Consider the following 17,715-nt stretch of genomic DNA (forward strand, 5'->3'; position numbering starts at 1 on the left):
GCGGTATACTGTGCTGATCCGGAAATAAGCAGATCCTACAGGCTGCCGGATTACTGAAGCATTTTTCAAGCGGTAATATTAACTAAAGCAGTAGAAACCCTGAAAGAAAATAGCTTAAGCTGCAACCGTGTTAACTTTTATATTGACAGTCAAGCAGCAATTAAGGCAATAATCTCGCATAGCACAGCATCTAAATGCGTGTTAGAGTGTAAGCAGTATCTGCAGAGAATCGTGACTGGGAGAAGCATACATCTATATTGGGTCCCAGGGCATATGGGAATAGATGGGAATGAAAAAGCGGGCGAACTAGCTAAAAAAGGCGCATCCCTTGAAGCTTGCTCCGTAGACGTCCCAATTAGACTGGGTGAGAGGTGCACATGATCGACCAAGCGGGAAAGGCGTGGGTTCAAGCGCGGGGCTGTAAAGTGTCGAAGATTATGTGTAGGTCCTACAAACTTCGACTGTAAAATGTCGAAGATTATGTGTAGGTCTTACAACCTTAGACTAACAAAGTTGCTTCTATCATTAAAAAGAGAGGACTCATGACGGGTATTCTGACTGGACACTGCCTACTGGCGTCACATGCCTTTAAATTAGGTTTGGTCAGTGATAGCAGATGTAGGAAGTGCGGGTTGGAGGAGGAAACGATCGAGCACGCTCTGTGCTCGTGCCCTGCACTTGCCAGGCTAAAACTCCAGCTATTAGGAGTGATACAGCTGTTAGATCTAGAAGCAGCAAGTGGCTTAAGTCCAACGAAGCTTCTAGTATTTGCCAAGAGGACGGAGTTATTTTATAACATAGGTCCTGGTTTTTAATAGGGTTTTCCAGTTTGGTCGTTAAAACAAACTTCTGGTAACACTACGGACTAAATCAGTCTATGTAAGGTCCTCATAGACCGGCCAGTTCAACCTAACCTAACCTTAGTGCACTCAAATTATTTCGTAAAATTGTTTATCCCAATAACCGCTTTGGTTAAAAAAAGTTAAGATTTGAATAAAGATGTAATCATGCAGCAAAGACAAATGGGACCAATTATTAAAATCATCAAACATTTTTTTTAGAATGTTCAAAAGAATTAAACATGTGTAAAAGTTATTCGATCGCAAAAAAGAGAATCTTACTAAAAAATACAAAACTGGGAAGAAAAAAATTCTATTAGTGAAAAAAGGTAAAGGAGTTTACAGATCAGTAAAACGTCTAGGTGATCATTGTCAGTATTTGTTATTTCCCTGCAGAAAATACTGCAGGCAGTCACGCAAAGCGACAGTTTCGCACTGAAGGTATTGTGACCACCTCCTACTACTGCTAATCGGATGCAGATCGGGGCAGTTGGTAGTCTCACTTGTATCAGCAGCACACTTAAGTCACAACTCCACTTCCCATAGAGCTAGAGTCTTCAAACTTGGAAAAAGCTCAGAAGCTGATGACAATACAACATGCAAACTGTTGTGAGCAGACACCAGGAACTTGTTATTTAAAAAAACTTTTTGAGCTTGCTTTTACTGCAAACTAGATGTATCTACAGGCCTGAAAACGTGCCTGCCCAACTTACTTCAGGTGAAAAGTGGACCTAATACCATTTTCTAACTTGGACCGATCAATCAAAAAAAAAGGTTATCCTTTTCATCCTTCTTTTTAAAGTGGCTCCCGCGTAGGCATACATGGACAAGTATTAGTAAACCCGCTGTAATACCACAAAAAGATAACACCACCTCTCCTCTTCGAACCATATTTAGAACCTTATAAAAGATATCAACTCCTGGATGTCATACTCCCGATCTGAATATCCAGAAAGAGAGCTCCCAGTCGGTACTCCTACAAGTGTGGAAATTTTAATAGTACTTAGTGTGTAAACGTGGCGGGATTTCTTAAGATCCCATTTTGGACAGGTTTGTTCAGATCCATATTTGGCCTGCCGTTAGATGTACTTTTGTAGCATAAGCTTAGATGTGGCAAAGGGTATACCGACCCGTTGTTTGTCAGGAAAAATGTTCTTGGCCTGCCAAATTTATAAAATTGTCCTCAATATCCCTATTTCCCGGAATCCTTGTGAGGTCGTCTGCGCGGTTCTGTTAAGCAATCTTGTGATGAAGTCGGCGACAGTTTAGTCCTTGTTCAGAATTGTATAATTCAGGGCCAAAGGAATTAGTTATAAAGATTACCGATAGCCGATATTGCGTTTTCCTTTCCAGACCGCGGCCTCTATGATACTTCAGTCTGGAAGACACTACAATGATCAGGTAGTCTGAAGGAGTTGGAGGTCTCGATACTTCGGTATTAGACCCTGATGACGGGGTTCACCGTGCATAAATCGAAACAATACTTAACCGTCCGTGTGCGAATGAGGCTGAAGGCCTGTTTATGGTATTTGAACTCAAACGGCTGTATACTTGTATGCTGAATCTTTTTGTAGTGCTTACGGAGATATCCCTTATTTTCGTGGGAGGCGTATCGGCATCAATCATTTTCCTGTTAGGATGCACAGTTTTAAGGGAATTTTACAGTTTATTCATCTAATTTACAGGAAGTAATTCGTCCTCGAGGAAAAGTTGAAGTTCAGGTGTCGTAAGGAAACGTCCCATAGCAGTTCGGAGTGCGATGCTTCGACAGACCCCTTCTCCAGTTTGTTTCTTATTAGCTATATAGCTTTATAGATAGTCAGCAGCGTTGCTTTGTCTTTGATTCACGTGTATCCAGCAGAAGACTTGAGGGTTTTGTTGCGACTTTGTGACTTGGGCGCAATTCCGGCTGCATTAGAACGTCACAACCAATATTTAGGAGTATCTGACAGTGGGTAACGTGATGAGCACAGTCAGTTTTGTTTTTCGATGCCTTTTTTCATGGACGGTATCGAAGGAGGATGGACGTAGGAGTATTAGAACTGTATGAACTTAAGGGAATCAAAAAATTTGTTGGGCGGGCACCTACTTTTGCAGGTTAGCAAGATCCTCCTGGCCGGAAGTGGATGGCAGGAGGTCTGCTGAAATGATTGGGTTCACTAGGGCTTATCTATCATGGTTGTTGGGGTTTTGACAGAGCACTGACCAATGGGAACTCATGCGGTCCGTCTCAATATACTGGAAACCTTATCCTGCTGCAGCTGTAAGGAAGATGATAAGGTAAAATCATCGGCAGGGCAGCTACCACCTAACCGAACCTACCAAACTTCCGAACAGTGTTCGATTTATAAAGATATAAATATAAATGATATAGTATAATTATGGCTAGGTGGCAACCCTAGTAAGAAATATTTTTATGTAATACGTTGTAAATTGTCTTGCATTCCATATTGGTATATCTTATTTCATTGTCAAAAGAATTGAAATACCTGGCAAGCATGAAAACATTTTTATTCAGTGGCAGCACCTTGCTAAAAGACCTCGAAAGGTCTAAAAGACCACGAAATGTCCCCCAGCGGGTTAGGGGGTCAGAATATACCCGCGGTAGGTATGCCTGTCGTATGAGGCGACTAAAATACCAGATTCAAGGGGCTGTGTAGCGCAACCCATTCAGGTTGCCAGCGCAATATATAGCTTCTCCAAATCCAAATGATTACCCCAAGCTCCTCATGGAACTTGGGGATGGGGAGCGAGGGATGGCCTGAAGGTTTAATTTGACCATATAAATCGTTCCCGAGATGGTCGGGCTAGCACCTTAATGCTTCTGTGTTACCGGAGCGTTGTGGATCTGTATCCGGCAAAGGACCATCACATCGATAACACTCCCCAAAGCCTTCGGGAGAAACCTTATCGCTACAACAACAAGAAGAAGAACAACAACAACAACCACGAAATGTAGCACTTTACATACAGCTAAAAAAAAAAACAAATAAGCTTAAGCATTTTGCCGAATAGTGATTTTATTTTCCTTGTTGTACCAACTTTTTACTTTTCACTTCATATGTAGCCACTTTTACTAGTTATTTGTAGTTTACTGTTTTCCCCAATAGCAGTTAGTTATTTTCTCTGTTATTATTAATATTGTTATTGCTTTTATTATTTTTGCTAATATTTTGAAAATATGTCCTTAAAATTTCATTCCTAAATATTCAACTTAAAAGTTATGTAAATATTGAGTATATACAGTTGTAAGCAACTTTCTGATTATTTTTATTGCTTACTTCTGTTGTTGGTATTAACTAATTGCAACAGTGCAACATTTTCGTTCATACTTATAGACAAAATATGTATATGAATGTAAGAAATGCAGTGAAATCTGCTACCCAACAAAAAATCGCCATAGGAAGTGAAGGAAACATTTGAAAAATATCTATACAAATAAGTAAAGCCGTTTCGGAGACAGCAGCAGATTTATAATTAAATAAAGTTCATATGATTTGGTGGCAACCCTAATTAAAATAAATTTTTCTGAAATACGACGAGCGCATGTTGTTTTGATTAGTTCGATTCGCACAAAGGTGTATCTAGTTTCGTTTTTTTTTTTTATTTCCTTATAAGTGGCAAGCTTTTGAAATTTTTGCTGTGTGGCAACACCTAAGCAAGGAAATTAGGGATGTAGCAAAATAGCTATACACAAATTTGTAACCCAGTCGAATAAACCGTTTTCAACAGAGAGGCGGATATACAAAAAAAACAAAAAAATAAAATTGCATCTAAATATGGTTAGGTGGCAACTATACTTATCATCGACATACAAACATTACATTCATCAAAACCGATTAGTCAGTTTTGGATTGGAAGCGCATTTATGAAGAAATACGACTAAGTACCTGGGTTGCCGACTTTAAGCACTGCGTGACTTCCTTTTGCATTAGAAATCCTACAGATTCACGATATTCTTATAAACAAATATACACCGAAAGAAGCGACGATAGTAAAATTATAAACGCGGGGTTTTTGTTTTTGAATTAACAGACATTCCATAAAATAAGTCGCGTTTTATTATCAACAGAACAAATTTCTTTAGTCATTTCAACAGAACAAACCCTTGGTTTCAAGTTAAAAATATTCTGTAAGAATGACAGATTCTGAATCAATCTAACTGATTTTTCTGTTAATACAACTGATTTTATCGGTAATTTCAACATAACTGCCAAATGCAACAGCTAATTTTAAGGAGAAAGTTACGCTCACTGCGCTCTCTACTTTGGTTTTATAACCATGATGCAACAGATATCTTTGTCATATCAAATGCCTTCGCTTTTATTCAAATGTACACGAAAATCTGTTATTTCAACAAGTTTCATTGGTACTCTTAGAGTAATATTTGTTCATTTAATAGAGCAATGGCTTACGTATGATGGTATTTTGTTTTTTTTTTTTTTTTGTTTGTTGATTGGACTGTTGAAAAGGTTAACCCGGAATCACGAATTTTGCGAAGTAGATCGACGGCTCCTGGGGATGGATAAAAATTGGCAGAAGTTTCAGTTGAACTGACCTGTATTTCGGTTGACTTTACCAATTTTTGAAGTTTTTTTCTAGTGTACGTATGTATAAACTGCGATCCTACTCAAAAGTATTTTTATTGAAAAACGTACATGATTTCATTTATTGCCATTTACATATTTTTTATAAGATTATGAAACAGATCGCAACCTTGGAAAAACATTCTGGGTAGCAACAACTAAGTAGAAGAAATGTTGGAAGTAAGGAGCTATGTACCTACGGAGAAAGATGCAACCAAATGGATCACGTCGTTTCCGAAATAAGTAGTAGCGAATGAAAGAAAATGTTAAAGATTAGCTCGTAACCCTGTGTGGCAACCCTACTTACAAATATTTATCTTGAAATATAGCAGAAAGCTACTTTAATATAATACTTTTGTTGGCATATTCCAATTTTTTTTTTTTTTTTTTTTTTTTTTTTTTTTTTTAATTCTAAAGTTGTAAACTTGTAAAGCCATCCTCAGGGACAACTACATCAGCGAACCAAAAAAATAGCAGTGATAAATTTTATCAAATTCCGTCAATTAATTTTTCATCATTTTTTGATATTTTCAGAAAAAATGTTATGAATATTGTGACTGCAACTATGCAAACCAGTCTTAAAAAAGTTTTCGAAAAAGTTCGAAAATTCAAGAAATATTTACGAAAATTTGAAAACTTTCATTTGAAGTTCTTTGCATTTTTTGGGGTATTCACTTTAGTAGTCCATCAATTTCAGTCTGAACAAGTACAAGTTATAACAAATAAATAAAGACAAGGCGCCATAACCTCCGAAGAGGATTTAGGCCGAGCATGTCTTCTTATTTGCGTCATGCTCCTTTTAAAATTTGCGGGGTGCGACCCACAGGTTTTACGCCGACTCCGAATAGCATCTGCAAAGCAGCTGAGTTATCACTGATAAGCTTTTCATGGTACAATGCAGTGTTTGCCAAATTACTGCCGAGGGGGGACGTCGCTTAGAAACTGTTTTTCTGATTGAAAAACTTGTTTATCCATTTTTGGTGTTGCTTTGCCTGGGTTTTGAACCCAGGATCTGCAGTGCGGTGGACGGAGCGCACTTTGATCCCACAACGGCGGCCGCCAAGCCAAGTACAAGTTTTAGGTATTGCAAAATTCGTGTTGATTTTTGAAAATTTGATCATGCTTCGAAAAACAAAAAATATTGCCAAACTTCAATGCGGATTTTGAGAGACCTATAACTTGTACTTTGTAAGACTAAAATTGGTTGGCCTAGAAAAATCCGATATCAAGAACAATCCGAAAAACTCTAAATACAAATTTCGAAGTTTTTTTGAAAATTTTCAAATAACCGAGTTTTTGCAAACTTTTTCGAATTGTTTCGAAGTTCATGGCAGTTTTTTTTTAATTATCGAAAATAAAAAGGTAGTATTTAATTGACGGAAATTGTTAGTGCTATTTTCGTGTGCGAAGCTTACGAAATTTTATCCGCATCGTAAAGTTTTTGATGACACGAAATTTCCTCTACATAAAACGCAAATTTTTTGGTGGGTATTTAGTCTGCTGCACAGTGTGTGAGTATCAAAACTTGATGATTTCGTAAGTATTGCTCTTTGCTACAGTCAAACTTTTGCTACTACAATAGCTAACTTATTTGTTGTAATTGTTATTGTTGTTATTACTTTTCAAACGCTCATATGCACTGCTGTGGCTTGTTATCAAAGCGACGCTTCTGGGTTTGTTAAATTTTTACTAGCAATGTTGTTTCTATTTACTTAAAGCCCATTGCTATTTCCTGGCGCACACACACACATCCACACTCACACCCACACATGCACCCAACAATGCTTCTGTGCTTGTAAACAAATCTGTACACAAAATAGGTTAGAACTTACTCCATCCACCACCCCTCTGCCCACTTGTTAATGCAAATATGAGAATGTTAAAAATTGTGTTCTGCTCGTAAAACTGTCCAGAGTTCAAAGTTAACAGGAACACTTTGACAAATATATATTTGCCAATCCTTTTTCCGCTCGAATTTTAGTAAATATATTTAAAAATAAGTGAGGAAATAAGTGAGGAATATGCTACTAAATAATTTCCGTTCCCATTTCTATTTGTTTTAATTAATTGTTTTTAGTCCTAGAGGTCGTGCTCATATTCTGATATTTGAGGAATTAAATTAGGTTGCGTATGTATTTACATTGGAGCATATTTAGAAAGAAAAGTTTCCACTTCGTCCTGATATAAAGTAAGGTTACGTTAGGTTGGGTTGTGGCTGCAAAAGATTGATTGAAAGATCTCATTTGACCAATTATATAGTCGGAGCTACGATATACTTCCGGATAAGGCGAACATCGATCTTCAAATAATCCTCCGGGGATTGGCATACATTTATACCGACCTTGTCGTGGTAAAAGCACAGGTAAGCGTCAACTGACACCACAGAGTGTCTTTATCGCTATAACAACAACACCAACAAAATAAACGACCCCGCCTACACGCAACTGCTACAAGTGGTATTGTCCAAAATACCGAACCGTAAAATCTGCAATTACTGTTGAAAGATGGGCCTTGGTGAAAATTAGGAAACAGTTAAGAAGGATCTCAACCATTGCCAAGAGGAACCAGACAGACTTTTGTAGAATCGGTCTCTGTAGGCAAACCACCTCCGATTCGCACGTACCAGCTCAGTCTCATATATCCGCGTCGAATCGTGAGAAATTACGCTACGCCCTGATAGCTATATAAAAAGTAGCTCGATCCGACCACTAGCAAATTCAAGCAATCGCAGACCACGCTTCACTACAGTATTTTGGATACTGCCTAGCTGTAACAATAGAGGTTTAACTCTCTAGGAATTGGTTCACTTTATTGCATCTTGGCGACTTCCGATTGGAAGGCGCTGCAGTATGGAGCAGCATAATTTTTCGACACAAGCCAAATTTTCTGACAGAATACTCCCCTCCCAGTAACATCCCAACCAGCTTGGCTTCATCGATTTATTTTTTTTTATCCTGGAACCAGCATTGACAGCGATAACAATGTTAGTTTAAAAATTAAGACTAACTTTTGCCAACAAGTCCTGCTTTGAACTGAGTAGACAAATGAAAAGTAAAGTCTTCTGATCATCATACCTGTCCTAATGTATGGCTCCGAGTCATGGACGGTGCCGGGAGAAGACGGGATGGCTCTTGGAGTGTAAGTGAGAAAAGTTCTCCGGAAGACTTATCCATGATGCTCCGTGCTATGTGATGCCGACGGTGCGTATGAAAGGGCTTTACACAGATATGAGGATAGTTAGGTAAGGTTGACTGGCTGGTCCGTGGGGACTGAATGATGTGACAAAACGTGCTCGATCGTTTCTTCCTCCTACCCGCACTCCGTGCTATCACTGGCCAAACCTAATTTAAAGGCGTGTGGCGCATGAAAGCATCTATATGGTGCAGAAGCATGGGCCATGACAACATCAGATGAAGTGGCTCCGGGAGTATTCGAGAGAAAAAATCTTCGAAAGATGCGTTGGCGATGGCGAGTATCGAAGAAGATTTAATGATGAGCTGTACGAGCTTTATGCTGACATCAACATAGTCCAGCGAATTAAAACGCAGCGACTACGTCGACTAGGCCATCTTAAGCAAATGAAGCATGACGCTCCGGCTAAGGAAGTATTTTTATTGGAACCCATTTTATTGAAACCCATCTATGGAAGCAGAGGAAGGGGACGGCTCCCACTCCGCTGGAAGGACCCGGTGGAAAACGATTTAAAAACTCTCTTGATGTGCCTTGTTGGACGGCAATAACCGCGCCAATTAAGTAAGTAAGATTCCAGAAGGCAGTGTCTAGTCAGAATACCCGTCAATGTCTATAGTCCTATACGGTGTCACTGAGCATGCAATGGCTCTCTATGGCTCGTAACAACATCACTTATGGAATTTAAGAAGAACGTGGAAAACGAGCTTAACATGCTTTCGGCAATCGATCGATATTAATTCATAGCTGGTAGGTCCATTTCCATTCTTGTAAAGGTTTGTTCAGGCTAGTCAATTCTTCAGGAGCCATCGATCAAATTTATTTAGCGCTTTTGAACTAGACCATTTTGACTGCGGTAGATACTGATTTCGTATGTACTTCATGCAACAAAAATTTTTAAGTTCTAGTATTAAAGTTTGTTGAAGTTTTATTCGAAATAATGAGTAGAATTACTGAAATGCTACAAGGATTTGCTTAAGTAGAAAATAAAATTTCATTTGCAAATTTGTCTATTTTTAGCGCATGAGGGTTGACGGCATATTGTTATCTACGTTTTTGTTGATCCTAGATATTTTATGTCACATATTTTGCTAGCTCATCTAGTTTGTTATCAAACATAAAGTCTTACAACCGTTTTATTTTTCAAAGTATTTTATCCCAACAATTTCTGCTATCTAATGATGCTTACTTAATACCCACAAGCGAAGAAATAGAATGCCAACGCGTGCGGTGCTTGAAATTTTGCAGCTTTTACAATATAAACATTGTCAACATCAAAGCTTGGCGCATTTTATTTTGTCCCTTTGCAAAAAAAGCAGCCGTCACAAACTTATAATTTCATTTAAAAATGTATACTCTATGTGCACCTGCGATTAAAAAATGTCACCAACCATAATTTGGAAATCTTATTATTTATTATCCCCCTTTTTTTTTTAATGAATTTCACAAAGACATTTTTTTTAGGCGACCTTTCTTCTTCGGACCTTAAGCCGGCAAAACACCAAAGAAACTTTTTTTTAAAAAACTTCGAAACTGTTTTAGAAAAAATTCGAAGTTCGAAAAATTTGTATTGAAAAATTTTAGAGACTTCTTGAGTATGCATTTTTTTAAATAAAATTCGATATAAAAATTTCAATTTTTCATAATTTGTTTAAAAGTAAATTTTAAGCACCTTTCGTCAAAAAGTTACTCGAAACTAAAACCAATTTAGAGAGGCTTGGACTTAATTGATTAAATTGTAATCTAAAAACTGCATACCAAACTCTAAACTTTTGAAAGTTGCATTCAGATTTTTCAGATTTTTCAAACCTAGAACTGTTTTGAAAATTTTTTGAACTAATTTCCATTGTTTATTTTCGTTACTCCAAAAAACTGTAATTAATTTCATAAAGGAATTTTCGAAAACGTTTTCGAATCAATTAGAAGTTCGAAAAGTATGTATTGAAATTTTTGAGAAATATCTTCAGTATGCATTTTTGTAATACAACTGTGTTTTACTGTCTTTGCACAAATTTTTTTCCCGAAGTTTGTTTAACATTTTCCTCGATATAAAAATTTTAATTTTCTTCAATTTGTTTAGAAGAAAATACTAAACACCTTTTGGAAAGGTTAGCGGAAAATAATACCAATTTTGAGACTGCAAAATATAATTTGTTGGACTAAGTTGATTAAATTGTAATCTAACAAGTAAGGAAGGCTAAGTTCGGGTGTAACCGAACATTACATACTCAGCTGCCAAATTACAGCTTGCAAAACTTTGAAATTACCTTCTTTCCAAGTTTTTACAAATTTTCTATTCTGCGTCATAAGGTCAACCCACCTTCCCAGTTTCATTGCTTTGTCCATCTTTGGTAATGAATTATCACACTTTTTCGGATTTCGTTCATTTTAAATAGCGATCTGAGATGAGTGCCTAGGACCTTACATACCAAATTGCATTAAGATACTTCAAAATTTACTCAAGTGATTTACGGGCATACGGACGGACATGGCTAAATGAATTTCTTTTTGCGCCCAGATCATTTTGATATATAGAAGTCTATATCTATCCCGATTAGTTTATGCCGTTAGGGGGTACAGTTATGCAAAAAAAATTAATATACTCTGTGAGCTCTGCTCAGCTGAGTATAAAAAGGTGAAGATTTTTAAAATTATTCGAACTCAAAATTTTTCTGTAAGCATTTCGTTATTTATTTTTATTATTTATGTTTTTTATCGTCACTCTAAAAGAAACTGTAAAAAATTTCATAAAAAATATGTTTCAATAATTTCGAAAATCTTTTCGAAAAAATTCGAAGTTTGAAAAATTTGTTTTTAAAATTTTGAGAAACTTCTGGAGTTTGCTTTTTTGTAGCACGTTAATGTTTGCCATGACTTTTGACAGATTTTCCTCGAAACAAAAAATTTTAGTTTTCTACAATTTTAAACACCTTTTGGGAAAAACTTACTAGGAAGTTGTACTAATTTCAAGGACTGCCAACCAAAAATTCGTTAGACTTAATTTATTAGATTGTCATCTTAAAACTACATACTAAAAAACACCCACACTAAACTATTGAAAATTATATGTTTTAAAAATTTTTCGAAATTAGAATTTTTTTCTAATGCTTCTAAATTGGTTTCCATTATTTATGTTTATTTTCCTTACTCTAAAAATTTGTAGTGAATTCCATCAAGAAAATTTCTTTCAAAAATTTCGAAAACGTTTTCGAAAAATTCGAAGTTCGAAAAATTTTGTTTGAACATTTTGAGAGACTTCTGCAGTATGCATTATTGTATTACTGCAATAGTGTTTTCAATGACTTTTGACACATATTTTTTCCGAAGATTGTTCTTAATTTCTAATATAAAACTTTAATTCTCACACAATTTGTTTAAAAGAAAATTTAACAGCTTTCAAAAAAAGTTACCAGACAGTAAACGTCAAATCTATAATTTGTTAGACTTCATTGCTTAAATTATAATCTTAAAACTGCACTAAATAAAATCGACACTGAACTTTTGAAAATTACATAAATATTTTTAAAATTTTTCTAAATTTCGATTTTCTTTTCTAATGTTTTCGAATTGTGGCTTCCAGAGTTCTCGTTGCACATATATATTTTTTATTTTTGATTAACGAAAATTAAAAAAAAAAAACAAATGATAGAACTTGCGTATCATTTTCGTTGCTATTTTTTACTCGCAGGTGTACATATGTTACGTATGTATCTTTGCAGTCATAAACCATTACGCCTTGATTATTATTATTGTTGTTTGTAGGTTTGAATAATTAATTAAATTTGTGTAAATAGACTGTAGTGAATTGTGTGTTGAGCTTTTTTCCCCGTTAGTTTTTAATATTCTTTAATGCATACCACGCAAATGCCGACAAATGTAATTGAAAATTGTAAATAAGAAATGTATTCAATGTTATCGTAATTGTTCCTGAAATTTCACAATCAATTCATTAACATTTGCATTCCATATCTGACAGATATTTATTGGTAATTATATACATTATGTATAGTAGAAATGTTGGGAGAATAGCTCGTAACAAGTCGTCACGCAATTAAACCACGTTAGTACGTCTACTGTGGGATTGCTTTGAAGCTTCGTAGATCCTTTAGAGCTTTCAAAGCCCATTTTAAATTCTCTTAAATGTTCAGAAACCTTAATTACATCTCTACAGCTCATTGGGTACCGTGCATGAAGTACTAATCGTCACTGAAATTTTAATGCTACCCTTAACCAAACTTTCAATCATATCAGATTAGGTCCTCTAAGTTTATATATTTTCCTTAGCCTCTTCTAGCTTTCTCCATATCGAAACTGGGCTTTTTGGAGCACTAATGAGCCAGTTTCATTACCGACTCATTCAGAAACTTATATATTGGACAACAGATAAGTAGGGAACGAACATCCCATGGAAACAAAAACGGACTTGTAGACAACATGAGGCCTTTAACATGTTCACCTATTGATCCAAGTATGGAGGTTTAATGGAGCGTATTTTCACTGAAACTAGTACTGGAGACATTCCTGTTGCCTTTCAGAAGTTTTCCCTGGCCTGAAGAAATTTAGGAAGATTATTTGGAATACATTTATTAGAACCTTTATTCATCATATTTTGTAGAATTTTGTTTAGTAAAAATCGGCATTATGCGATCTTCAGTGCTATATTGCGTACAACCATCAGATAATTTTTAGGCAACTAGCCAAACTACATTCATGTATCCAAAACGCAAACTAAAGTCTTAGCCTAGCACTTCCAAGTAGATCTGAAAAACGCGCGATTTTCGAGGATCAAGTCGCAGCGATTTTCAATCGAGCGTTAGGGAAGCGTAATTGTCAACAAGTTGCAGATTCCAGTGCAGTCAGTCAGTCACGGTGATTTCTTTGAAGATGTCACTGTGATCGACTGTGATATTTTAGTCACTATGATAACATGAGTACAGGAATAATTCAACTTGATTTGAATACGTGAAATAAGAATATTGTAGACAACTATAGGGCAGATTGGTTGACTATAAGAGGTACGTCTGCCCACATCCATTCAGAAAACGACTGCAGAGCTTAGAGGACATTCAAACGAATTACTAAGCTTCTCTAGTAGACTGGGTCGATTTATTAACCGATATCGCGCCATTGATTTTTCGATAGGATTTGGGCTCAGGAAATAAAGTTCCACTGCGCATACCCAAAAAAATAATTTTCGAGCCTGCGAAAAAAAAATGGCGAAAGGGTTAATTTTTCGACCAAAGCACTCCCCAAAACCGAAAAAATATTTTTATACTCAGTTGAGCAAAGCTCACAGGGTATATTAACTTTGATTGGATAACGGATGGTTGTAAAGGTATAAAGGAATCGAGATAGATATAGACTTCTATATATCAAAATCATCAGTATCGAAAAAAAATTTGATTCAACCATGTCCGTCCGTCCGTCTGTCTGTCCGTTAACACGATTACTTGAGTAAATTTTGAGATATCTTGATGAAATTTGGTACGTAGGTTCCTGGGCACTCATCTCAGATCGCTGTTTAAAATGGACGATATCGGACTATAACCACGCCCACTTTTTCGATATCGAAATCGAAAAAGCGCGATAATTCATTACCAAAGTCGGATAAAGCGATGAAACTTGGTAGGTGGGTTGAACTTATGACGCAGAATCGAAAATTAGTAAAATTTTTGACAATGGGCGTAGCACCGCCCACTTGTGAAAGAAGGTAATTTCAAAGTCCTGCAAGCTGTAATTTGGCATTCGTTGAAGATATCGTGATGAAATTTGGCAGGAACATTACTCCTATTACTATATGTGTGCTTAATAAAAATTATCACAATGGGATGAAGAACACGCCCACTTTTTTAAAAAAAATTGTTAAAAGTAAAATTTTAAGAAAAAATTCAATATCTTTACAGTATATAAGTAAATTATGTCAACATTCAACGCCAGTAATGATATGGTGCAACAAAATACAAAAATAGAAGAAAATTTCAAAATGGGCGTGGCTCCGCCCTTTTTCATTTTATTTGACTAGAATAATTTTAATGCCATAAGTCGAAAAAAATTTACCAATCCTTATGAAATTTGGTAAGGGCAAAGCTTCTATGACGATAACAGTTTTCTGTGAAAATGGGCGAAATCGGTTGAAGCCACGCCCAGTTTTTATACACAGTCGACCATCTGACGATATATCTTTACTAAACTTAGTTCACGTACTTATCTGAACTGACTTTATCTTGGTGTTAAAAATGGGCGAAATCCGACTATGACCACGCCCACTTTTTCGATATCAAAAATTTCGAAAAATGAAAAAAATGTCATAATTCTATACCAAATACGAAAAAAGGGATGAAACATGTTGATTGGATTGGTTTATTGACTTCTTGACATATATGTACAACTAAGGGCCACTCCCTTTCAAAACCTTCATTAATACCTTTAGTTTGATACCCATATCGTACAAACACATTATAGAGTCACCCCTGGTCCACCTTTATGGCGATATCTCGAAAAGGCGTCCACCTATAGAACTAGGGCCCACTCCCATTTAAATAATCATTAACACCTTTTAATTGAGACCCATATCGTACAAACGCATTCTAGAGTCACCCATGGTCCACCTTTATGGCGATATCCCGAAATGGCGTCCACCTTAAATCTATGGCCCACTCCCTTTTAAAATACTCTTTAATACCTTCCATTTGATATCCATGTCATACAAACACATTCCACACATTTCCTATATGGTGATTTTCCCTTATTTTGTCTCCAAAGCTCTCAGCTGAGTATGTAATGTTCGGTTACACCCGAACTTAACTTTCCTTACTTGTTTTTTTTTTTTTTTTTTTTTTTTTTTAATCACCAACGTTTTTACAACAATTTTTTGAAAAAAAAAATATTTTTTGGGTTTTGGGGAGTGTTTTGGTCGAAAAATTGACACTTTCGCCATTTTTTTTTCGCCGGCTCGAAAATTATTTTTTTGGGTATCCGTAGTGGACATTTTTTTCTTGAGCCCAAATTCTATCGAAAAATCGATGGCGCGATATCGGTAAACTTAGGTTATTCTCTAGACCAAAATATTGGCATATCGAACGGTGATTTCACCACAAAAATACATACATATGTTGATACATATCTGTTCGTCGTACCAAATCAAAAATTAATTGCCTGCGCTTGCATTATAAATTAATATACCAACAGTTGTGGAAACAAATATTAAGTCTAAAGATATTTGCTGCATTTGATGCGGAATTTAAATTGACCACTGACTTATTGATTTCCGAAGTGAAAATTTATTTTTAAAATTAAATTTTTGAGACTGGAAAATTAGTTAGAAACGCTGCACATTTTTATGTATATGCACGAATAGTACAACATTTTCAAGTACCGGAAAGCAGTTATCCTTAAATACTTCAAAAAAACATTTTAATTTTTATTTTATTGGTTGAATACGTTGTAGAAATCCAACGAGTGACTATTGCAATTTCACTGAACTTGAGTCGCCCAACTTTTGACAACTTATTAATCTGGTAAAGGCCAACTTTGAGTGGGATGATCCATAAATAAATCCAATAATTAAAAGCCGAATAACCTATCATCGTCATTTAAGCTCACCAGTTAATTGAAATCACTAAGGCAGACTTACCCTTCCCTGTTGGATTTCTAGACAGACATTATTTTCGCAGTTAATGGCAAAGTTGTGCGCTACTGACAGATGGAAAGGGGCAGCAGCCACGTAGGGCACATGCTTTTAACTATAAACATGCGTAGCCTTGGAACAGTGGTCCCAAGTGCGGCTAACTGCTCGGACCGTCCAGGATAAGGGTAACACTTCAAAAAAAGAATCGAGTCGTGAACTCGGAGAGGCTCATTATAGGGCATAAAAACACAATTAACTGCACTCGGGTGTTGTTAAGGTTCATGGAGGAGTTGTCAGAATTTGCGAGCACAACGTGATTTGTGGCGGCGACAAAGTAATTTGTCTCTGCGATTTTTATTCATGACTATAAAAAAATTATAGTTCACAATGACGCTTGTTCCTATTGCGACTAGGAAGCAGTGGATACAGCAGTAATATGTCGCTGTTCAATTATTATGTTTTTAAGAGGAACTGAATAGAAAGAAACATTTATTGGCATATTTTGCCATGGTACCATTACGAAAAGCGCCACGTACTTATCATCAGGCAATCATAATGTTATCAAAGGTTTCACCGAGATTCCAACCGCAAATAACACGGTAAAGCTGCAGTTGCCTTAACCACTAGGCTATCCTGCTTGTATCTCTTTTCTTGCTTATTTCAGTTTATCTCATTCTTACCCTGACCCAATTAGAACTAAAAAACAAAGAGTTCTTTACATATAAATCCAAACAAGAACGTTTATTGAAGTAGTTTTTAAAAATAGGTACTTCTCGACTGATACCAAAGAAATCGTAGACGCACTTAAAAATTTTGGCCACTCTGTTACTAACATACCTGAAGCACAGAATCACCAAAAAGCCGCTACCCATGTTCAAAATTGAGCTCAAAGTTGAGGAAACCTGATACCAACAATAAAGATATTAACGAAATTAATAGTCTCTTACATTCAAAAATTGTATTTGAGCCCCCACACCCAAAGCGGGAAATACCTCAATGTGCTAACTGCCAGCAATATGGTCAAAAGAAATCTTACTGCCGTCGAAAACCGGTATGTATAAAATGTGCTGGTAGCCGCATGTCTGCAGAATGTAGTCGAAAATCCAAATCTGATGATGTCAAATGAGCTTTATGCGAAGGTAATCACACAGCCAATTACAAAGGATGCACGGTCTATGAAAACTTACAAGACATAAAATACCCACCACTGAGGAAAAAAGCACACCCAAGTATTGTTGTCTTACATGGAAAAGAGAAATGCAATCAACAAGGTGCATCCTCAAGCCAAGTCAAACCAACTAGCAACACTATATCGTATGCTCAAGCCTTAGATGGGCCCCTACCCAGCTCAAACTTGCAAAACATAAAATACCCATTATTGAGCAAAAAGCTCACCCCAGTACTGTTACCTCGCATGGAAAAGAGATATCCAAACAACAAGGTGCATTTTTAAGCCAAGTCAACCCAATCAGCA

At 36.3% G+C, this 17,715-nt stretch overlaps 1 protein-coding gene across 10 annotated transcripts in view; it reads right to left on the minus strand.

Annotated features, from left to right (window-relative positions):
- The window catches only part of sfl (N-deacetylase and N-sulfotransferase sfl), a 547,000-nt gene that overhangs the window by 309,416 nt on the left and 219,869 nt on the right, over positions 1-17,715 (minus strand). The gene's annotated exons all lie outside the window — the stretch shown is intronic.

The sequence above is a fragment of the Eurosta solidaginis genome, chromosome 5 (genome assembly GCF_040869045.1).
Source record: "Eurosta solidaginis isolate ZX-2024a chromosome 5, ASM4086904v1, whole genome shotgun sequence".
Taxonomy (NCBI): domain Eukaryota; kingdom Metazoa; phylum Arthropoda; class Insecta; order Diptera; family Tephritidae; genus Eurosta; species Eurosta solidaginis.